Source organism: Oncorhynchus keta, chromosome 10 (genome assembly GCF_023373465.1).
Source record: "Oncorhynchus keta strain PuntledgeMale-10-30-2019 chromosome 10, Oket_V2, whole genome shotgun sequence".
NCBI classification, from domain to species: Eukaryota; Metazoa; Chordata; class Actinopteri; order Salmoniformes; family Salmonidae; genus Oncorhynchus; species Oncorhynchus keta.
The window spans coordinates 18,301,710-18,325,869 of record NC_068430.1 but is presented as its reverse complement, the minus strand read 5'-3'; the positions used below and the strand labels follow the sequence as shown (position 1 = coordinate 18,325,869).

Below are 24,160 nucleotides of genomic sequence, written 5' to 3'. Positions count from 1 at the left end.
ATCCTCTCCTATACCTATTCTCTGGCTATCCACTCCTCTACCTATACTCAGGTTATCTTCTCCTAAACCTGTCATCTGGCTATCATCTCCTCTACCTATCCTCTGGTTATCCTCTCCTAAACCTATCCTCTGGCTATCCTCTCCTCTACCTGTCCTCTGGCTATCCACTCCTCTACCTATCCTCTGGCTATCCTCAACTCTACCTATACTCTGGTTATCCTCTCCTCTACCAATCATCTGGCTATCCTCTCCTCTTCCTCTACCTGTCCTCTTGCTATCCTATCCTCTTCATCTACCTATCCTATCCTCTCCACTTCCTCTACCTATCCTCTGGCTATCCTCTCCTCTTCCTCTACCTATCCTATCCTCTCCTCTACCTATCCTCTGGCTATCCTCTCCTCTACCTATCCTCTGGCTATCCTCTCCTCTTCCTCTACCTATCCTATCCTCTCCTGTCCTCTACCTATCCTCTGGCTATCCTCTCCTCTACCTATCCTCTGGCTATCCTCTCCTCTTCCTCTACCTATCCTATCCTCTCCTGTCCTCTACCTATCCTCTGGCTATACTCTCCTCTACCTATCCTCTGGCTATCCTCTGACTATCCTCTCCTCTACCTATCCTCTGGCTATCCTCTCCTCTTCCTCTACCTATCCTATCCTCTCCTCTCCTCTACCTATCCTCTGGTTATCCTCTCCTCTACCCATCCTCTGGCTATCCTCTCCTCTACCTATCCTCTGACTATCCTCTCCTCTACCTCTCCTCTACCTATCCTCTGGTTATCCTCTCCTCTACCTATCCTCTGGATATCCTCTCCTTACCTCTACCTATCCTCTGGCTATCCTCTCCTCTACCTATCCTCTGGCTATCCTCTCCTCTACCTATCCTCTGGTTATCCTCTCCTCTACCTATCCTCTGGTTATCCTCTCCTCTACCTGTCCTCTGGCTATCCTCTCCTCTACATATCCTCTGGCCATCCTCTCCTAAACCTATCCTCTGGCTATCATCTCTAACTATTCTCTGGCTATCCTCTCCTCTACCTGTCCTCTGGTTATCCTCTCCTCTACCTGTCCTCTGGCTATCCTCTCCTCTACCTATCCTCTGGTTATCCTCTCCTCTACCTATCCTCTGGCTATCCTCTCCTCTTCCTCTAACTATCCTCTGGCTATCCTCTCTTCCTCTACCTATCCTATCCTCTCCTCTACCTATCCTCTGGCTATCCTCTCCTCTACCTATCCTCTGGCTATCATCTCCTAATTTTTACCCTCAGAACAGCCTCAATATCCTTTCCTCTACCTGTCCTCTGGCTATCCTCTCCTCTACCTATCCTCTGGCCATCCTCTCCTAAACCTATCCTCTGGCTATCATCTCCTCTATCTATCCTCTGGCTATCCTCTCCTCTACCTGTCATCTGGCTATCATCTCCTCTACCTATCCTCTGGCTATCCTCTCCTCTACCTATCCAGTGGCTATCCTCTCCTAAACCTATCCTCTGGCTATCCTCTCCTATACCTATTCTCTGGCTATCCACTCCTCTACCTATACTCTGGTTATCCTCTCCTACACCTGTCATCTGGCTATCATCTCCTCTACCTATCCTCTGGTTATCCTCTCCTCTACCTATCCTCTGGTTATCCTCTCCTCTACATATCCTCTGGCCACCCTCTCCTAAACCTATCCTCTGGCTATCATCTCTAACTATCCTCTGGCTATCCTCTCCTCTACCTGTCCTCTGGCTCTCATCTCCTCTACCTATCGTCTGGCTATCCTCTCCTCTACCTATCCTCTGACTATCCTCTCCTAAACCTATCATCTGGCTATCCTCTCCTATACCTTTTCTCTGGCTATCCACTCCTCTACCTATACTCTGGTTATCCTCTCCTTAACCTGTCATCTGGCTATCCTCTCCTCTACCTATCCTCTGGGTATCCTCTCCTCTACCTATACTCTGGTTATCCTCTCCTCTACCAATCCTCTGGCTATCCTCTCCTCTTCCTCTACCTGTCCTCTTGCTATCCTCTCCTCTTCATCGACCTATCCTATCCTCTCCTCTTCCTCTACCTATCCTCTGGCTATCCTCTCCTATACCTATTCTCTGGCTATCCAGTCCTCTACCTATACTCTGGTTATCCTCTCCTAAACCTGTCATCTGGCTATCATCTCCTCTACCTATCCTCTGGTTATCCTCTCCTAAACCTATCCTCTGGCTATCCTCTCCTCTACCTGTCCTCTGGCTATCCTCTCCTCTACCTATCCTCTGGCTATCCTCTCCTCTACCTATCCTCTGGTTATCCTCTCCTCTACCTATCCTCTGGTTATCCTCTCCTCTACCTGTCCTCTGGCTATCCTCTCCTCTACATATCCTCTGGCCATCCTCTCCTAAACCTATCCTCTGGCTATCATCTCTAACTATCCTCTGGCTATCCTCTCCTCTACCTGTCCTCTGGCTATCATCTCCTCTACCTATCCTCTGGCTATCCTCTCCTCTACCTGTCCTCTGGCTATCCTCTCCTCTACCTATGCTCTGGCTATCCTCTCCTCTACCTATCCTCTGACTATCCTCTCCTCTACCTCTCCTCTACCTATCCTCTGGATATCCTCTCCTCTCCTCTACCAATCCTCTGGCTATACTCTCCTCTACCTATCCTCTGGCTATCCTCTCCTCTACCTATCCTCTGGTTATCCTGTCCTCTACCTATCCTCTGGTTATCCTCTCCTCTACCTGTCCTCTGGCTATCCTCTCCTCTACATATCCGCTGGCCATCCTCTCCTAAACCTATCCTCTGGCTATCATCTCTAACTATCCTCTGGCTATCCTCTCCTCTACCTGTCCTCTGGCTATCATCTCCTCTACCTATCGTCTGGCTATCCTCTCCTCTACCTATCCTCTGGCTATCCTCTCCTAAACCTATCCTCTGGCTATCCTCTCCTCTACCTATCCTCTGGATATCCTCTCCTCTCCTCTACCAATCCTCTGGCTATTCTCTCCTCTACCTATACTCTGGTTATCCTCTCCTAAACCTGTCCTCTGGCTATCATCTCCTCTACCTGTCCTCTGGCTATCCTCTGCTCTACCTATCATCTGGTTATCATCTCCTCTACCTATCCTCTGGTTATCCTCTCCTAAACCTATCCTCTGGCTATCCTCTCCTCTACCTGTCCTCTGGCTATCCTCTCCTCTACCTATCCTCTGGTTATCCTCTCCTCTACCTATCCTCTGGCTATCCTCTCCTCTTCCTCTACCTATCCTCTGGCTATCCTCTCCTCTTCCTCTACCTGTCCTCTGGCTATCCTCTCCTCTTCATCTACCTATCCTATCATCTCCTCTTCCTCTACCTATCCTCTGGCTATCCTCTCCTCTTCCTCTACCTATCCTATCCTCTCCTCTACCTATCCTCTGGCTATCCTCTCCTCTATCTATCCTCTCCTCTACCTGTCCTCTGGTTATCCTCTCCTCTACCTATCCTCTGGTTATCCTCTCCTCTACCTATCCTCTGGTTATCCTCTCCTCTACCTATCCTCTGGCTATCATCTCCTCTACCTATCCTCTGGCTATCATCTCCTCCACCTATCCTCTGGCTATCCTCTCCTCTACCTGTCCTCTGGCTATCCTCTCCTCTACCTATCCTCTGGCTATCATCTCCTCTACCTATCCTCTGGCTATCATCTCCTCTACCTATCCTCTGGTTATCTTCTCCACTAGCTATCCTCTGGCTATCCTCTCCTAATTTTTACCCTCAGAACAGCCCTAATATCCTCTCCTCTACCTGTCCTTTGGCTATCCTCTCCTCTACCTATCCTCTGGCCATCCATCCTAAACCTATCCTCTGGCTATCATCTCCTCTATCTATCCTCTGGCTATCCTCTCCTCTACCTGTCATCTGGCTATCATCTCCTCTACCTATCCTTTGGCTATCCTCTCCTCTACCTATCCTCTGGCTATCCTCTCCTAAACCTATCCTCTGGCCTTACCTATTCTCTGGCTATCCACTCCTCTACCTATACTCTGGTTATCCTCTCCTAAACCTGTCATCTGGCTATCATCTCCTCTACCTATCCTCTGGTTATCCTCTCCTAAACCTATCCTCTGGCTATCCTCTCCTCTACCAGTCCTCTGGCTATCCTCTCCTCTACCTATCCTCTGGTTATCCTCTCCTCTACCTATCCTCTCCTCTACCTATCCTCTGGTTATCCTCTCCTCTTCCTCTACCTATCCTCTGGCTATCCTCTCCTCTTCCTCTACCTGTCCTCTGACTATCCTCTCCTCTTCATCTACCTATCCTATCATCTCCTCTTCCTCTACCTATCCTCTGGCTATCCTCTCCTCTTCCTCTACCTATCCTATCCTCTCCTCTACCTATCCTCTGGCTATCCTCTCCTCTACCTATCCTCTCCTCTACCTGTCCTCTGACTATCCTCTCCTCTACCTATCCTCTGGCCATCCTCTCCTAAACCTATCCTCTGGCTATCATCTCCTCTATCTATCCTCTGGCTATCCTCTCCTCTACCTGTCATCTGGCTATCATCTCCTCTACCTATCCTCTGGCTATCCTCTCCTCTACCTATCCTCTGGCTATCCTCTCCTAAACCTATCCCCTGGCTATACCTATTCTCTGGCTATCCACTCCTCTACCTATACTCTGGTTATCCTCTCCTAAACCTGTCATCTGGCTATCATCTCCTCTACCTATCCTCTGGTTATCCTCTCCTCTTCCTCTACCTATCCTCTGGCTATCCTCTCCTCTTCCTCTACCTGTCCTCTGACTATCCTCTCCTCTTCATCTACCTATCCTATCATCTCCTCTTCCTCTACCTATCCTCTGGCTATCCTCTCCTCTTCCTCTACCTATCCTATCCTCTCCTCTACCTATCCTCTGGCTATCCTCTCCTCTACCTATCCTCTGGTTATCCTCTCCTCTACCTATCCTCTGGCTATCATCTCCTCTACCTATCCTCTGGCTATCATCTCCTCTACCTATCCTCTGGCTATCATCTCCTCTACCTATCCTCTGGCTATCATCTCCTCTACCTGTCCTCTGGCTATCCTCTCCTCTACCTATCCTCTGGTTATCTTCTCCACTACCTATCCTCTGGCTATCCTCTCCTATTTTTTACCCTCAGAACAGCCTCAATATCCTCTCCTCTACCTGTCCTCTGGCTATCCTCTCCTCTACCTATCCTCTGGCCATCCTCTCCTCAACCTATCCTCTGGCTATCATCTCCTCTATCTATCCTCTGGCTATCCTCTCCTCTCCCTGTCATCTGGCTATCCTCTCCTATAACTATTCTCTGGCTATCCACTCCTCTACCTATACTCTGGTTATCCTCTCCTAAACCTGTCATCTGGCTATCATCTCCTCTACCTATCCTCTGGTTATCCTCTCCTAAACCTATCCTCTGGCTATCCTCTCCTCTACCTGTCCTCTGGCTATCCTCTCCTCTACCTATCCTCTGGTTATCCTCTCCTCTACCTATCCTCTGGATATCCTCTCCTAATTTTTACCCTCAGAACATCCTCAATATCCTCTCCTCTACCTGTCCTCTGGCTATCCTCTCCTCTACCTATCCTCTGGCCATCCTCTCCTAAACCTATCCTCTGGCTATCATCTCCTCTATCTATCCTCTGGCTATCCTCTCCTCTACCTGTCATCTGGCTTTCATCTACTCTACCTATCCTCTGGCTATCCTCTCCTCTACCTATCCTCTGGCTATCCTCTCCTAAACCTATCCTCTGGCTATCCTCTCCTATACCTATTCTCTGGCTATCCACTCCTCTACCTATACTCTGGTTATCCTCTCCTAAACCTGTCATCTGGCTATCATCTCCTCTACCTATCCTCTGGTTATCCTCTCCTCTACCTATCCTCTGGCTATCATCTCCTCTACCTATCCTCTGGCTATCATCTCCTCTACCTATCCTCTGGCTATCATCTCCTCTACCTATCCTCTGGCTATCATCTCCTCTACCTGTCCTCTGGCTATCCTCTCCTCTACCTATCCTCTGGTTATCTTCTCCACTACCTATCCTCTGGCTATCCTCTCCTATTTTTTACCCTCAGAACAGCCTCAATATCCTCTCCTCTACCTGTCCTCTGGCTATCCTCTCCTCTACCTATCCTCTGGCCATCCTCTCCTCAACCTATCCTCTGGCTATCATCTCCTCTATCTATCCTCTGGCTATCCTCTCCTCTCCCTGTCATCTGGCTATCCTCTCCTATAACTATTCTCTGGCTATCCACTCCTCTACCTATACTCTGGTTATCCTCTCCTAAACCTGTCATCTGGCTATCATCTCCTCTACCTATCCTCTGGTTATCCTCTCCTAAACCTATCCTCTGGCTATCCTCTCCTCTACCTGTCCTCTGGCTATCCTCTCCTCTACCTATACTCTGGTTATCCTCTCCTCTTCCTCTACCTATCCTTTGGCTATCCTCTCCTCTACCTATCCTCTGGCTATCCTCTACTCTTCCTCTACCTATCCTATCCTCTCCTCTCCTCTACCTATCCTCTGGCTATCCTCTCCTCTACCTATCCTCTGGCTATCCTCTCCTCTACCTATCCTCTGGCTATCCTCTCCTCTTCCTCTACCTATCCTATCCTCTCCTCTCCTCTACCTATCCTCTGGCTATCCTCTCCTCTACCTATCCTCTGGCTATCCTCTCCTCTACCTATCCTCTGACTATCCTCTCCTCTACCTATCCTCTGGCTATCCTCTCCTCTACCTATCCTCTGACTATCCTCTCCTCTACCTATCCTCTGACTATCCTCTCCTCTACCTATCCTCTGACTATCCTCTCCTCTTCCTCTACCTATCCTCTGGCTATCCTCTACCTATCCTCTGGTTATCCTCTCCTCTACCTATCCTCTACCTATCCTATCCTCCTCTGGATGCCTTTTTATTTCTCGTCTTTATTTTCACAAGGTTTCAAAGCGTTCCACAGGGATGCTGACCCATGTTGACTCCAATGCTTCCAACAGTTGTGTCAAGTTGGATGGAAGTCTTTGTATGGTGGACCATTCTTGATACACATATGAAACTGTTGAGCGGGAAAAACCCAGCAGTATTGCAGTTCTTGACACAAAGTGCGCCTGTCACCTACTACTATACCCCATTCAAAGGCACTTACATTTTTTGTCTTGCCCATTCATCCTCTGAATGGCACACATACACAATCCCTTTCTCAATTGTCTCAAGGCTTAAAAATCCTTCTTTAACCTGTCTCCTCCCCTTCATCTACAATGATTGAAGTGGATTTAACAAGTGACATCAATAAGGGATCATAGCTTTGACCTGGATTCACCTGGTCAGCAATGTTTCCTCTAAGCTGTGGATGTGCGCTTAGTGCAGAAGAAATATCAGCTCGTCCAGAGAAGCACAAGATTGAACTTAATTGAACTTTCTAGAGTTTTCCCCACAACGTTTCCCTTTATGGTGGGAATTGCGATGAAATCAATGCAATATTAGCCACTTTCAATGCAACATGCCGAAACAAAACAAACTATGCAAGACTTAACATTTTATCTTTATTCAACTAGGCAAGTCAGTTAAGAACAAATTCTTATTTTCAATGACAGCCTAGGAACCCCAGGGGGTTAACTGCCTTGTTCAGAACGACAGATTTTTACCTTGTCAGCTCAGGGATTCGATCTTGCAACCTTTCGGCTCTCACCACTAGGCTACCTGCCAGCTACCTGCTGCTCCAGTATGCAAAACTAACCAAGAGATGTTGTTGTAGGCATGACTCAGGCACATACAGGCATGACTCAGGCACATATTCTACACAGACCTAATTTGTCTGATTCTCTGTAATAATGGTATGAGAATAATTAGGCTTTTTTTTCTGAAGCGGTTTCTTGCATCAAACAACAAAACAACATTTCACTCACTCACCTCCTTATCTGAAGGACAAGTGAATAAACAGGTTAATGTCAAGCCCTGCGTGTTTTTTTTTAAAGTCTCATGGAATGTTGGCTTCCTTTGAACACCACACACTGGCATTTTCTCTTTTTGGATGGTAGGCCGGCTCTAGTAGGCCTACATGATGATCAAATAGCCACAGTAGCATATTTGACCACTGTTAAAACAAACTTAAAGCGGGTACAGTTTGCACTCAGCAGACCTGAAATTTGCTCAGTGATTTAAAAAATGAGAGGGAACATTGCTGGTCTGTCTATGTCATGGAAAGAGCAGGTGTTCTTAATGTTTTGAATACTCATCTTTGAGAACTAACAATCACCAAAATAAAAACAGACTAGTCAAAGAATATCAAAAAGTTTAAAAATGTCTTGGCATTGGGCCCCCACTGATTTTATTATAATGTTTGAGTCACTCAGATAACATAAGAGCAAAAACCATTGCAAAAAAATATGAATTGCAGTAAACTAGTTTTAAAACTGTAAAATGGTACCTCTACCACAATGGCAAAATGTGTAGAATTGCAGAAAGGTCTTTCAAATAGCAAAATGTTGTCTCTGCGACCAAGAGGGCCTTTAAAAATGTTGATCGGACACCGCAGCGTTAGCTGCGCACATTACCCCCCCCACACACACACACACACACACACACACTCACCCGCCACCACCCCCCCACACAAACTTTGCCACAGCTGCTGAAAAAAATCCTAGGGACAACAGTGCACAACCAAATCACTGAACCTGACCAATGAGCATGTCCACTGTATCAGTGTGACACACATTACAAAGTTTGTGATGGTTAAAAACACTGAAGAGTTGTTCTCCTTTTACAAGAACGCTAACTGTGACATTATTATTTAAACTTCTGATCTGAAACAGATCTTATGTATTTGAAAACAGAAGGGGCTCAGGAGCAGGGGTGCAACTTTAACTTGGGACGGGGGGGACATGTCCCCCCACATTCTGAAATTGCATTTTTGTCCCCCCCAGTTTCATCATTGGAATGTGATACAAATGAGGTAACGGTGTTCTTTAGGACCATGTGGACGCCTCTGAGCAGTCGGGTAGGCTGTTTGGAGTATTTATATTTGTAAAAAGACAAATATTTGTTTTGCCCCTCCTCACTTCTTAATAAACCAAAGTTGCTCCCCTGCTCAGAAGCATCATGGTGAGAGGTGAGACCACTTCCATACATGGACCTGCCTGAGCATGTGGCGTAACAGTCTTCTGAATGTTTATTTCATTTAAATTCTACCAGATGCTTATTGTACTCCCTCACAGTGTGCTGTTTGTAGGAATACTTTTTTGGTGTGATTATCTGGATATATATATATATATAAATAATAATAACAATCAGTGATTAGTTATTGGTGATGTCAGTCACTCAATATTATGTCCACATGTCATAGAAATGCCTTTCAGAAACGTTAAACACATGTAATGGGAAGACTGGGCTTGGGAATGCCTGACTGAACATACCCCTGAAGGTGTTTGTGTGTTTCTGAGAGGGTGTGATGTGGGACCATGTGTGCCGTTTGGATCAGTGTCTTAGCGCGTTATGCATACAGCCACGTGTCTGTTTATGACTGTCTGTGTGTGTGCTTGTGTGCGTGTGTGTGTGTGTGTGCATAAGCATCAATCAATCTGAGTGTGGGTGCACTGTGTGAGATGGGAGTGTCTGGGGAGAATGAGGCAAGTGGACTAGGGTAAATAAGTAGTCTGGGGTAAATAAAATAATAAATAAAGGGGCTATCAAAAACTGGGATCAATCACACACCCCTCTGATCCAGAGTCATGGGATTCGGTCATGGGAAAACCCAAGCCTACTTGATGGTAATAGTGCTGACTGTTGCCCCTAGTGGCCGGATTTGAAGGCATTTCCCGACATCCTCAGGACATGGATAGATATCCAATTTCGAAGTCCCTCTTGAGTGATCTGCCTGATGGGATAGCTGCACTATATAATGACAGGGCTGAATTAAACAGAAACAGAGCACTATACAGCATCTTCCTTGAGGTAAACATGAAGGTGAGTGAGAGGGTTGACGGTCAGTAAGAGTGTGTGTGGTTCAAGCCATAGGTCCACCCTGGTACGCAGGCTTAACGTAGGGATGTATAGTGCAGAGGTAAGCCACATTACTGGACAGGAATTTTAATGCCTGATGAAACTTGTGATAAAGATGAAAGCACTTTGTGAGCAATAGTATGCCAGTATATCTGGCAATATATTCAACATAAGTGCTCAAGGATTGACTGTCATCATGGATCTGAATTCACTCTCATCCATGGGCAAAAAAGTGAGATGCCACCCACCTGAGTGGTCATATAACAGAATAAAACAGAATAAAACATAATAGAATAGAATAGGATGTAATAGAATATAATATTATAGAATATAATTTAATAAATGTGCTCTCTTCTGTCCACTGCATGGCCTCTATCCCCAGGAGGCTAACACTCAGCCTAAAGCTAAACAGGCTCCAGGCATAAGCAACATGTGCGGTCGCTTTGGGCCCCTGGCCACTAGGGGAACTCGGATCCAATTATTTTTTTGTTGTGCGTCTGCAGTTTTCCTCTTGTTTTGTCAGTCACTGACAGTCACTCAATTCGCCATGGCAGCTAACAATTTTTAGATTGGTAAATTAGTCTAGCCAGTTATCTAAAATTGTAGTAATCATGGCTGTATACCTAACCGGCACACAGGGCATGTGGCCACGGGCCCCCCATTGATTTTGTTAGTCACTCTCACTCAGATATAATTAACATGTCATAAGTCATGGCAAAATGTGTAGAATGCAGGAAATTAGCTTTAAAACATTTCTCTCTGTCCCATGGTGAAATTAATACAAATGCATAACAATCACTAAATGTTCTCTCAGCCCCAAGGCAAAATGTTTAGAACTGCAGAAAGCTCGCTTTAAAACTGCAGAAATGTATCTCTGCCCCATGGTAAAATTGCATGAAATGTATTATAACATTTTGAAATTGGCAAAATGCGTAGAACTGCAGAAAACTTGCTTTAAACTGCAACATTTAGAGTTGCAGGAAATTAACATTAAAACGTACATTTTTCCCTCCCCTGTCAAGAGGGAGCACACTAAAAAATATTGCCCACTTGGTGGGGGGCAGGGGGGGGGGGCAACCAAATCTTGCTTAGGGCCCCCAAAAGGCTAGAACTGGCCCTGACCTCACTATGCCACACTGGGCCACTGTAATACTAACACCAAATATGATCTTATTAGTTTTATTTCTTGTGTGTTTTTGTTCTACCTTATGTTATTTCTTGTGCTACATTTATATTGATTACTGCATTGTTGGGTTTGGAGCTTGCAAGAAAGATTGCACTGTACTTCTGCATGTGACATTGAAACTTGATCCACACTGGGACACTGTGATACTGATATAGATATTGCTGTGTATGATCATCAACTTTTTATTCTCATTACTGGGAACGCTTATTACATCTAATTGACTTATTCTTCATTATTTGTGTTGGTCTACTAGCTTTATATGACAACATGGCTATATGACTATCGTGGAGAATAAGCTACGTTTGTTATTAAAGCTGTCAGTTGGGGCGAGGGCTGAGCAGAGGATGTGAGGGAAATAGCCGCGTCATTGACGCTACAAGTTGTGCCTCTGGAGCCCTAGAACCAATGACTGTATGCCTAGAACGCACCATGGAAATGGAGTATTCATTCATTTCGTATCACCTCATGTCACACACACATCGCCTTCACACAATGTCCCGACGACATGGGATATTATGAAAGGCCATGGGCATGTTCCACCATAAAGATCCCGAATCAAATGTGCTCTGTCCTTTTAGGAAGCGCAAATGCAGTCGTATGGAATGGAATTATTGCAGAATAGCCCAGCAATGACATGTTCTCCCTTGCGAAATATTACATTGTGCTAGGCATTTCGCTCCAGCGTGCCTTTTACATAGTAACGTCACATCAAGAGGAAAAAACATAATATAACGGAATCGAGCATAGTTTACGAATGGCCTTTTAAAACATGTTATAATAAAACAATCAGGGATACATACATGTTTTACAGCCATGTGAAAGAATTTGTTTGGAAGTAAGGAGAGATTGTAGCCTAATAAAAAAAACTATTCCCTATGATGAGATGGAAGCACCGCAAATATAAAATGTATTAATACAATGCAAAATGTATTACAATGCTAAATGTTGCCACCTACCTTCAAGTCAAACACACATCCAGGTGTGGACTGTTGACGTTGTGCACCGCGGGCAAATCAATCCAATACTGCCTCTGCCCCGTCCTTATTCCCTGCTTTGAGGGAACAGCAGTATATGACCGAGTCAAGAGCTTCGAGCGAGTATGAGGAAGAGAATGAGAGCGAAAGAGGGTGGAACGAAGGCTGGGAGTAGAGGAGAAAACGTGCAAGTCTCCGGATGTTAACGAACAGCGCTTGCATGCTTTTACTCCAAGCAGAGAACGGCCTTCAATTCACGTTACCGAACAACGATTTTGGCACTGCAATGGCTTTGATTTAATCATTGGCACAAAACAAACGCCTATCGAGGTACAATATGCAATGGAACAGTCTCTTTTCGCGTTCATAAGATAATAATAAGCTTAGTGAAGTGGTCCATCACATCAAGACAGGACCTTAAAATTGACGTATTAATTGCTTAAATGTGACATAATCACCATGTATGTATAAACTATGGCATGGCAACTATTGAGATAACATGCATTTATAGTCCTTATTCTTGGTTAAAAAATAACACTATACTGGTCCAATTGATAAAAAGGAAAATATGTTGTTCTGTATTAAAGCGGCAATACGTAACTTTTTGAGCTACCCAAACAAATTCACATAGAAATGTGATTTATAGATCTGTCGTTTTCATTGAAAGCAAGTCTAAGAAGCGGTAGATCTGTTCTATATATGCTATTTCTATGCTCACATTATTTTTTTTTGTATCTTTTACTTTTAGTTTTGTACACCGGCTTCTAACAGCTGAAAATACAATATTTTGGGTCATGGAAAATATATTTAGATGGTACCATGATTCTCTACACTACACTTGCTTGTTTTGTTCCATAAACTGAAATTGGGCTATTAGAACAATTAGAATGTCTGCAACCAGGCAAAGCAGGATACATTTCAGCATAGTTCACCTTTAAGTCAGTCTATTGAAATAAACTGTTTTATGCCATGCATGATGTTCTCAGGTTTCAGTAAAGATGAAAACAGAGCAGACAGTAGACCTGTCATAGCCTACTCACTGGTTTAGATCATTCCATACTATCCCCTCTTTCTCTGAGCTGTAGATAGGCCTAATGTAAAGAATGATTTGCTGCCTTCTTTGCCTTCTCACTGATCTATGCTTCAAACTCCCCATGCCCCACAGACAGTAATAAGCATGCATCACTGAGTATGTGTACCTTCAAAAAGTACCAGTATCACTGTGGAAAAGTACAGCACCTGTCCAATCCGTGTGGCTGCGAGGGAGTGTGGTTACACTTACAGTCAGCAGTGTCGTGTCTTTGGCTATGCCGGATTAAATGATATGACATGCTATTCTATGAAATAATTTCTCCGTAATTAATATTACCTGATTGACCTAATCATGTAAATGTAATTAACGAGAGAGTCTGGCACCACAAAATAATATGTATAGATCTGTTATCTTCCGAATAAACTCTTAAAGACCTAGTAATATTTTACATCAATAGCAGTCAATATTAATCGTCATCTTAATTCAGTCTCATCTGAAAGTTGTAAATTCTTGGTTATCTGCACTAACCCTGGCTAACAAGTTGAATCAGCAATACAAAATTGGGTTTAATTATTTATTTACTAAATACCTAACTAATCACACAGAATTACACATACACATAATTAAATCATAACTTGATTACAAATTACATCATAAAGGGAAACGTCCCTGGCGGGCGGAACAGATATGACAGCTTGTTACACAAAAGAAAAGGGGCTGGGTTTGAGTGAATGAGCGGGAAGACTGAGGAACAAAGGGCGAAACTGTGCTATCGTATCTTATGCATTCTAAATTACCGCCCATTTGGAACAGGAAAATGCAATAAATATTTACTCTGAGCTGCGCTTCAGTAGGTTGGTGGTAGATGGAAGGCCGTGTTGTCCAACCCGAGTCCTTTGTCCTTTGAAGAATGTCTCTGGTTGTCAATTGGATACATTGTAGTACCGTCGTTGTGTGATAGACGGGATACTCTGTCTGTTCCTTCCTAACCCTCGTTTGCAGCGGCTGTTGCTTACTCAATGGCTAGGAGGTATCACTTCTGTAGTGAATAAGAGTTCAAAGTTCATACCATTCGCAACCAAAGCTCAAGCTGATGTTGGCTTCGTTCTGTAGTTATTATCTGAACCAATCTGACATCGGACCATCGTCCTCACGTCCTCGGAACAGGAGGTTATATTGTCGTCAAGGGCTTATATAGGAAGGGAGAGGAGGGCGTGTTTGAAAAGTTTTATAGCCCATGTCTCTTCACAGGGGTGGGCCACTGATTGAGCAGAGCCCTATCTTATGAAAACCCAAATCTCACATTTTAGAAGCTAAAATCACATCTCATCCCATCACAAATAATTTCATATTAAAACATTTAAATTGAACAACAATTCCATGTGAATCCGATAACTCTGATGTGTGAACTTTCCACTGTAGAGTTTATGTCATATTATCATTGATGAGAATGTCTCAGATGACAACCGAACTGACATCATATTCATTCATTAAGTACCACCGCATATGTTCAATTGGTCGTATTATCAGAATATAGTTTATTTCCCCCTGATGTTCCCAGAATCTCTATGTTAACCAAAGAGTTTTGCAAATCTAAAATCAGTAGGGTAGAGAGGAAAAATGGGGAAAGAGGCATTTATGACTGTCATAAACCTATCCCCAGGCCAACGTCATGACAGCAGCAATATGATGAAATCACCAGCTGTATACCACTGCACATGTGTCAATACTGTATGTTATGCATGCAGTCAGTGAGAGTCCTGTCACTCTCAATACAGATGTAGGATCTTAATTTGACCTGTTTCTCACAGCAGAAATATAATGGTGCAGCAACAGGAAATGTAAATTATAGTGTGGATCTTTTAGGGGTTGATAGAGCAAAGTTTGACATTTTAAATCAAATCAAATCCAATTTTCTTTGTCAAATACACGTGGTTAGCAGATGTTAATGCGAGTGTAGCAAAATGTTTGTGCTTCTAGTTCCGACAGTGCAGTAATATCTAAAAATTAATCTAACAACATGGCGCCGGAGAGTGGCGCCTGAGAGTAGGGCTGCCATCTTATCGGCTCTCAAACAATCATCCTATTTTTTGTATTTTTTTTATGTTGTTCGTAACTTGTTTTGTACACAATATTGATGCTACCGTCCCTTATGACCGAAAAGTGCTTCTGGACATCAGAATTGGGATTACTCACCTCAAATTGGATGAGGAGTTCTTCTTCAATAAGTCGGCCGCGAGAGATATACTGCAGACACCCGACCAGGCCCTGATCCCTGTGATTCGCTGGAGAAGGAAACAGAGATTTCGAGGCAAAAGATCCGGGTGCCTCGCGAGGATCAGGCGGCGGTGAGTGGCTAATCTGCCCTTGCCTTCCATTCTGCTAGCTAACATTCAATCGCAGAAAATAAATGAGACAAACTGAAAGCACATATATCCTACCAACAGGACATTAAAAACTGCAATATCTTATGTTTCACCGAGTTGTGGCTGAACAATGACATTAAGAACATACAGCTGGCGGGTTATACACTCTATCGTCAAGACAGAACAGCAGCCTCTGGTAAGACACGGGGCTGGGGCCAATGCATTTGTGTCAACAACAGCTGGTGAACGATATCTAAGGAAGTCTCAACGTTTTGCTCGCCTGAGGTGGAGTAACTCATGATAAGCTGTAGACCACACTATCTACCTAGAGAGTTTTCAACAGTATTTTTCATAGCTGTCTACATACCACCACAGAGCGAAGTTGGCACTAAAACCGCGCTCAACGAGCTGTATTCCGCTATAAGCAAACAGGAAAATGCTCACCCAGAGGTGGCGCTCCTGGTGGCTGGTGACTTTAATGCAGGGAAATGTAAATAATTTTTACAGAATTTCCAACAGCATGTTCAATGTGCAACTAGAGCGTACAAAGCTCTCCCTTGCCCTTAATTTGGCAAATCTGACCATGACTCCATCCTCCTGATTCCTGCTTACAAGCAAAAATTAAAGCAGGAAGCAACAGTGGAGATGAAACAGATGCTAAACTACAGGACTGTTTTGCTAGCACAGACTGGAATATGTTCCAGGATTCTTCCGATGGCATTGAGGAGTACATCACATCAGTCGCTAGCTTTATCAGTAAGTGCATCGTGGACGTCGTCCCCACAGTGACCGTACATACATTTCCCAACCAGAAGCCATGGATGACAGGCAACATTCGCACTGAGATAAAGAGCAAAGCTGCCGCTTTCAAGGAGTGGGACTCTAACCCAGAAGCTTATAAGAAATCCCGCTATGCCCTCCGACGAACCCTCAAACAGGCAAAGCGTCAATACAGGACTAAGGTCAAGTCGTACTACACCAACTCCGACACTCGTCAGATGTGGCAGGGCTTGCAAACTATTATAGACTACAAAGAAAAGCACAACCGAGAGCTGCCCAGTGACACAAGCCTAGACACAAGCATAGACAAGCTAAATAACTTCTATGCTCACTTCGAGGCAAGCAACACTGAAACATGCATCAACAGGTCCGGATGACTGTGTGATCACACTCTCCACAGCCGATGTGAGTAAGACCTTTAACCTCTTACTCCTACCCCCTACTTTTTCGAACATTCTGTTAAAAATCGCGAAACATTTCACCCTGCTGCCCTGCTACTCATGCCAGGAATATAGTATATGCATATGATTAGTATGTGTGGATAGAAAACACTCAGCCATTTATAAAACTGGTTAAATCACGGCTGTGACTATAACAGAACGTGTGTTTCATCGAAAAGCGCAGGAAAATCTGATCACTGAAAATGGGAAAATATATCCATGCGCCACTTGAACGTAATTGCAATACCTACAGTTTCCACACGATATCAACAGTCTTGTCATTTGCCTAGGATTTGTTTCTTGGTCAAACGGACACGAGGCAGCGCATTTCTTCTGGTCTCCGACCGGATATTTTGGTTGAGATTTACCCGGACATTATTTCAAGACGTACAGCTATAGAATATACATCGCCTCGTGATCATTTTGATCGATTATTAACATTTACTAATACCTAAAGTTGCATTACAAAAGTATTTCGAAGTGTTTTGTGAAAGTTTATCGTCAACTTTTTTAATTTTAAAAAATGACGTTACGTTATAAAACAGTGTTTTTTTCCTTGATCACACAGTCTTCATAGATCCATATCTAGGCTATATATGGACCGATTTAATCGAAAAAAAAGACCCAATAGTGATGTTTATGGGACATCTAGGAGTGCCAACAAAGAAGATGGTCAAAGGTAATGAATGTTTTATATTTTATTTCTGCATTTTGTGTAGCGCCGACTATGCTAATTATTTTGTTTAAGTCCCCTGCGGGTATTTAGGGATGTTGCATGCTATCAGATAATAGCTTCTCATGCTTTCACCGAAAAGCATTTTAAAAATCTGACTCGTCACAACGAGTGTAGCTTTAATTCAGTACCCTGCATGTGTATTTTAATTAACGTTTGAGTTTTAACAAGTGCTATTAGCATTTAGCGTAGCGCATTTGCATTTCCAGATGTCTAGATGGGATGCCTGCGTGTCGGGTGGAGGTAAGAGGTTAAACCGGTCAACATTCACAAGGCCGAGGGCCAGACGGATTACCAGGACGTGTACTCCGAGCATGTGCTGACCAACTGGCAAGTGTCTTCACTGACATTTTCAACCTCTCCCATCTTTCAAGCAGACCACCATAGTCCCTGTGCCCAAGAACACTAAGGTAACCTGCCTAAATGACTACCAACCCATAGCACTCACATCTGTAGCCATGAAATGCTTTGAAAGGCTGCTCATGGCCCACAATCAACCCCATTATCCCAGAAACCCTAGACCCACTCCAATTTGCATATCGCCCAAACAGATGTTGCAATCTCTATTGCACTCCACACTGCCCTTTCCCACCTGGACAAACGGAACACCTATGTGAGAATGCTATTCCTTGACTACAGCTCAGCGTTCAACACCATAGTACCCTCAAAGCTCATCACTAAGCTAAGGACCCTGAGACTAAACACCTCCCTCTGGAACTGGATCCTAGACTTCCTGACGGGCCGCCCCAGGTTGTAAGGGTAGGTAACAACACGGTGGCCCCTCAAGGATGTGTGCTCAGTCCCCTCCTGTACTCCCTGTTCACTCATGACTGCACGGCCAGGCACAACTCCAACACCATCATTAAGTTTGCTGACTACACAACAGTGGTAGGCCTGATCACCGACAACGATGAGACAGACTATAGGGACGAGGTCAGGGACCTGACCATCTGGTGCAAGGACAACAACCTCTCCCTCATCGTGATCAAGACAAGAAGATGTGGGCTACAGGAAAAGGAGGACCGAGCACGCCCCCATTCTCTTTGACGGGACTCTAGAGGAGCAGAGAGCTCTAGAGAGCTTCAAGTTCCTTGGCGTCCACATCACCAACATACTAAACTAACATGGTCCAAGCACATCAAGGCAGTCATGAAGAGGGCACGACAAAACCTATTCCCCCTGAAAAGATAGAAGCTGTTTTTCAGTCTCTCAGTCCCAGCTTTGATGCACCTGTACTGACCTCTCCTTCTGGATGGTAGTGGTTTGAACAGTGGCTGTTCGGGTGCTGTAGGTGTCTTGGAGGGCAGGTATTTTGCCCCCATAGATGAGTTGTGCAGACCGCACCACCCTTTAGAGAGCCTTGCGGTTGAGGGACGTGCAGTTGCAGTACCAGGCTGTGATACAGTGGAAATTAAACTTTATAAGCCTTTTTAAACATTGAATACACTACAGGTTTGCATTTCCTGCTGTGCAGTAAATTTCCTGCAACAACAGGGTGATCAAAGTAAGTTCTGGACCATCCATGTTTCAGATTAGCACTGTTCCTGTTGGACTATACAGGAGTATAAAGTCAGCACACAATCCCCATCCCGCCTCTCTAACCTCTAGAGGGCAGTGATGAGATCCTATCTCCTGTGAAAGGTCCTGGGATTGAGTGGTGGATACAACATAAATCACGCGGTTCTAAAATTCTAAAACAAAGACAAATTCAAGGACATGGCAGACCTCCCTCGGTTGAAGGAATTTGTCTGTTTTTCATCAGAGAATGGCGCTGTGGACATTTTTTAACATGACAAATCCCAATCCGCCTGCCATTGCATTTACATTTTAGTAATTTAGCAAGACACTCTTATCCAGAGTAATTTACAGTAGTGAATGCATACATTCCATGAAGCACTACCACACTAGGGTTAGTTTAAGGCTAGGGTTGGTATTTCTTCACTGTATCAGAACTATTGTCCAGGGTTTGGTAAGATGATGTGGTAGCAGTAATGTAGATCCAGCCCCTCTGCTGCTGCTAAACTCCGTGGAGTGCTTTTAGAATGTTGTTCAAAACCTTTGAAATCTTCTCATCCTTATTTTTCCTTCTTGTTGTTTTGATATTTGACCCAGCAAACAATGTATGTTGCAGCAGAACACTTTGAAAGTTAAAAGCCCTTCACAATTCACAATGTCTAAAAGATTCACATTTTATCAGTACTTTTTACCCCTCGATTTATTTGCTTTGAAGTGCCTCTTAATGCACAAATTAATATTTTGTTTCAGCTACACAAATAAATCCTAGCTTCAAAGCACTACTTGTTAATAATGAAACAGTACTATCTCGCAATAAGAAAGTCATTTGAAAACCACAGAGTAATTCTTCTAAGGAGGATCAGATATAAGTTCTACTGGAAGCTAGATATTTATATGTATCTGGTCCTCTTAAGAAAGCCATGTGATAAACCACTCTGTGGACTCTGTACTATATCAATGTCACCAATGCCACTCAGTAGTTGGCTACATACCAATGCAAGGCTTTGTAATGACGGTACAATGGTACAACACTGTCACATCACCGGTCTTAATGGAGCAGGCATCTCCAGTAACACTAATAATCCCAACCTTACCTGTGAACACCATTACACCAATACTCTGAGCAGCACTATAAGTCGATTCAGCTTTCTGTAAGTCAAAGTCATCCCAGCAAACCAAAATTGTTTCTGTGAAAGTTCCCAAAACATTCGTTAGGTTGTGGCCAATGTTCTCATAACTTAAAAACTGTCCAGTTGTGCTGATGATTATATAATGTTTGTATAAAACATTCACATGATGTTACAAGAACATTCCCAGAATGTTGAGCTCATGTTTTTTTTGCATCAGTATCTTCTAAAAGCATTACTGGTACATTGTGTTATTACATTACCTGGAAACCTAATGAGAATGTTTGGGGGACGTTCTGTGGTGGTTCTTACAGATGTTTTGCACAACATTTCTGTGAATGTTAGGAGACCATTACAAGTATATTTCTTACACAGTTTTATCAAAAACATTCTTTGAAGTTTCTGGGAATGTTCCCGGTTTGCTGGGAGAACTCTCCCTCCTCCTGGTGCTGAGAGGACTTAGCAGGACCAGAACAGTACCCAGGTCTCAGCACCAAGGCACCAGGGTGGAGCAGTGAGGGGACCATCAGTCGACCCACAGTGAGATATGACACCCTGAGAGCAGCCTGCATGTCGCTCTAAGCAAAGACCTGTTTGGCAGGCAGGTGGGTGCAATGCGGACAACGGATCTGCTGAAACCACGTAAATTGTGATACGCCATCCTCTGTTATCACATCGTTAAAGCGTATGCTCACAACACAGCTAAGAGAGTGTCGACTGATGCCTCACAAGATTAAACTTGATAGATAATCTATGGGCTTTGTACAATTATTCAGGTGACATTTCATATCAACTAGAGGCAACAAAAAAAACAGCAGTGAAGGTTCTGGAAATAATAAAGCAACTTTCTTGGTATAATTTCTCCAATAACCTCTGCCCAAAATTGTTTTCCACAGGAAATTATTTGACTTTGTTTTCAAGGCTAATGTACATTTAATGACGGTTTATCATTAAATTGAACAAAATCAGCATTTCATTACACTTCAACTTCACTGCTCTGTTCTCAAAAGGGAATTTTGAAAAGTGATGCGTCATGTGCCTTTTGAAAGCCAACCATTATTAATGAAGATACTTTCTTGATTATCCAGCCTGCTGTTTATTAATAAAGGGAATATCATAATATATATAAGATTTTCACTAAGACACTGGTAGTTTAATTTGTTGAGGTGCTACAGATCCATAGGCATACATAGAAGTCATTCCTATATTCAGAGGTGCAGGTTGTAATTACCTTAGTTGTAACCAATTAAAGATCGTGTAGGGGCACTGAAACTCACTATATCATGCACCTCGTTAACACACAGGTCTTGTACTGTCTGTCTTACCTCTTTTAATCAGGCATTATACAACAGGTGGTTCTAATCCTGAATTCTGATTGGTTAAAACCGCATTCTAGCCGGTGTCTATTCCACAAGTTACCGCCGGCTAAATCTATGAAGTTAAACTGCCTATTTACTCTGTTCCAACTGACTGCGCAATCCACTGTCTCATCCCAGCCAAGTAATTTATAAACTTGATCTCCACTATAAAAAGCATCTAGACATTCTCACATTTCTTTTAGACTAACATTTAGCTTTCAACAACCAAGATTTGTATAAACCTTGCTGTCTGTCTCTCCGACATTTACTAAATTGATTCAATAGTCTAATTCGAACTCCAGTATACACAAAGAAATGGCAATTGAATAAAGGTAAAACGAAACGAAGTGCAGATACTTTGCAGTGTAGCCAACTTCAGTTTGAAGTGATTGTGTTAGATGTGTTGTTGGCTAGCTCTTCTGAACAACAGTGTCCTGACGAGAGAGCACATTTTCTATGCCAGGCGAAATTGCGCCTCATTAGCTCATTTTGTTGTGGATGTATCGAAATGAATGTCACTAGAAAGCAGCTTAAACAAATGCAAATGCACCTACTTTGCTGTTTTTCTGTCTGCTTTCTGACATGGCTGAAAGTTAGCTGTAGTTGTCAAGCAAGGCATAAGAACGTATCTCTCTGAGATATATAGGAATAGAAATGGTCAAGATGTCACACAGGGGAGGGGACATTTAGAGTAAACTTCGTCAAAGGGAATCTTTCTGGATCCACAGGCTCAACACACTGTCACCTCTTGGCGAAGAGTTCTACTTGAAACTGTTTTTATAGTGTCAACATGTCCACACTTGTTTTTAATCCTAATTAAAAATGTTATGTATATATATATATATGTGATCGATATCTACAGTGATATATATATATATATATATTACTGCAAATATGAATCACATTCCTTGTTCATATATTTTGAAAAACTAAATGCATGCTCCTCAACCGTCCGCTGCCCGCACCCACCCGCCCGCTCGACTAGCATCACTACTCTGGACGGTTCTTACTTAGAATATGTGGACAACTACAAATACCTAGGCGTCTGGCTAGACTGTAAACTCTCCTTCCAGACTCATATTAAACATCTCCAATCCAAAATTAAATCTAGAATCGGCTTTCTATTCCGCAACAAAGCCTCCTTCACTCACGCCACCAAACATACCCTCGTAAAACTGACCATCCTACTGATCCTCGACTTCGGCGATGTCATTTACAAAATAACCTCCACCACTCAACTTAGCAAACTGGATGCAGTCTATCACAGTGCCATCCGTTTTGTCACCAAAGCCCCATATACCACCCACAATTGCGACTTGTATGCTCTAATCGGCTGGCCCTTGCTACATATTCGTCACCAGACCCACTGGCTCCAGGTCATCTATAAGTCTTTGCTAGGTAAAGCTCCGCCTTATCTCGGCTCATCCGGTCACCATACCAACACCCACCTGTAGCACGCACTCCAGCAGGTATATCTCACTGGTTATCCCCAAAGCCAACACCTGCTTTGGCTGCCTTTCCTTCCAGTTGTCTGCAGCCAATGACTGGAACAAATTGCAAAAATCACTAAAGCTGGAGACTTATATTTTCCTCACTAAGTTTAAACATCAGCTATCCAAGCAGCTAGCCGATCACTGCAGCTGTACATATATTTTTTTTCTATTGTGTTATTGACTGTACACTTGTTTATTCTATGTGGAACTCTGTGTTGCTGTTTGTGTCGCACTACTTTGCTTTATCTTGGCCAGGTCGCAGTTGTAAATGAGAACTTGTTCTCAACGAGCCTACCTGGTTAAATAAAGGTGAAATAAAAATAAATAAAAGTTTAATATTGTGCACCTACTGTATGTTACATATTTTTTCCCTCCTGATTCAAGAAGTGATGTCACTGAGTACTGCCCCTATATATAGTACCTAAGGGTGGAACTTATGCGGGGTTTTCCTTTCTGTTTTCCATGAGTTGCCTAAAACTCATGTTCTTTATCTTTTGTATAAGAACGTTTCCAGCCAGTAGGGCAATGGAACATTTAGAGAAAACGACTGGGTCACGTACATAAATATAGAAAAAAAAGACTTAATGACTGGGTCGCATCTTTAAAAAAAAAAAATGTTTTAATGTATTTAACCAGGTAGGCCAGTTGAGAACAAATTCTCATATACAACTGCAACCTGGCCAAGATAAAGCATAGCAGTGCGACACAAACAACAACACAGAGTTACACATAAACAAACGTACAGTCAATAACACAAAATAAGGCCTCCCGGGTGGCACAGTGGTTAAGGGCGCTGTACTGCAGCGCCAGCTGTGCCATCAGAGTCCCTGGGGTCGCGCCCAGGCTCTGTCGTAACCGGCCGCGACCGGGAGGTCCGTGGGGCGATGCACAATTGGCCTAGCGTCGCCCGGGTTAGGGAGGGCTTGGTCGGTAGGGGTGTCCTTGTCTCATCGTGCACCAGCGACTCCTGTGGCGTGCTGGGCGCAGTGTGCGCTAGCCAAGGTGGCCAGGTGCACGGTGTTTCCTCCGGCGCATTGGTGCGGCTGGCTTCCGGGTTGGATGCGCACTGTGTTAAGAAGCAGTGCGGCTTGGTTGGGTTGTGTATCGGAGGACGCATGACTTTCAACCTTCGTCTCTCCCGAGCCCGTACGGGAGTTGTAGCGATGAGACAAGACAGTA

At 43.7% G+C, this 24,160-nt stretch overlaps 1 long non-coding RNA gene across 1 annotated transcript; it reads right to left on the bottom strand.

The window, feature by feature from the left end:
* Positions 1 to 1,834: 1,834 nt before the first annotated feature.
* On the bottom strand, positions 1,835 to 8,518 carry LOC127932157 (uncharacterized). Its single transcript, XR_008144396.1, has 3 exons — positions 6,526 to 8,518; positions 2,113 to 6,379; positions 1,835 to 1,857 (listed from the first exon to the last, which is right to left on the bottom strand). It is a non-coding gene; the product is annotated as an uncharacterized LOC127932157 (long non-coding RNA).
* Between the last annotated feature and the right edge of the window lie 15,642 nt (positions 8,519 to 24,160).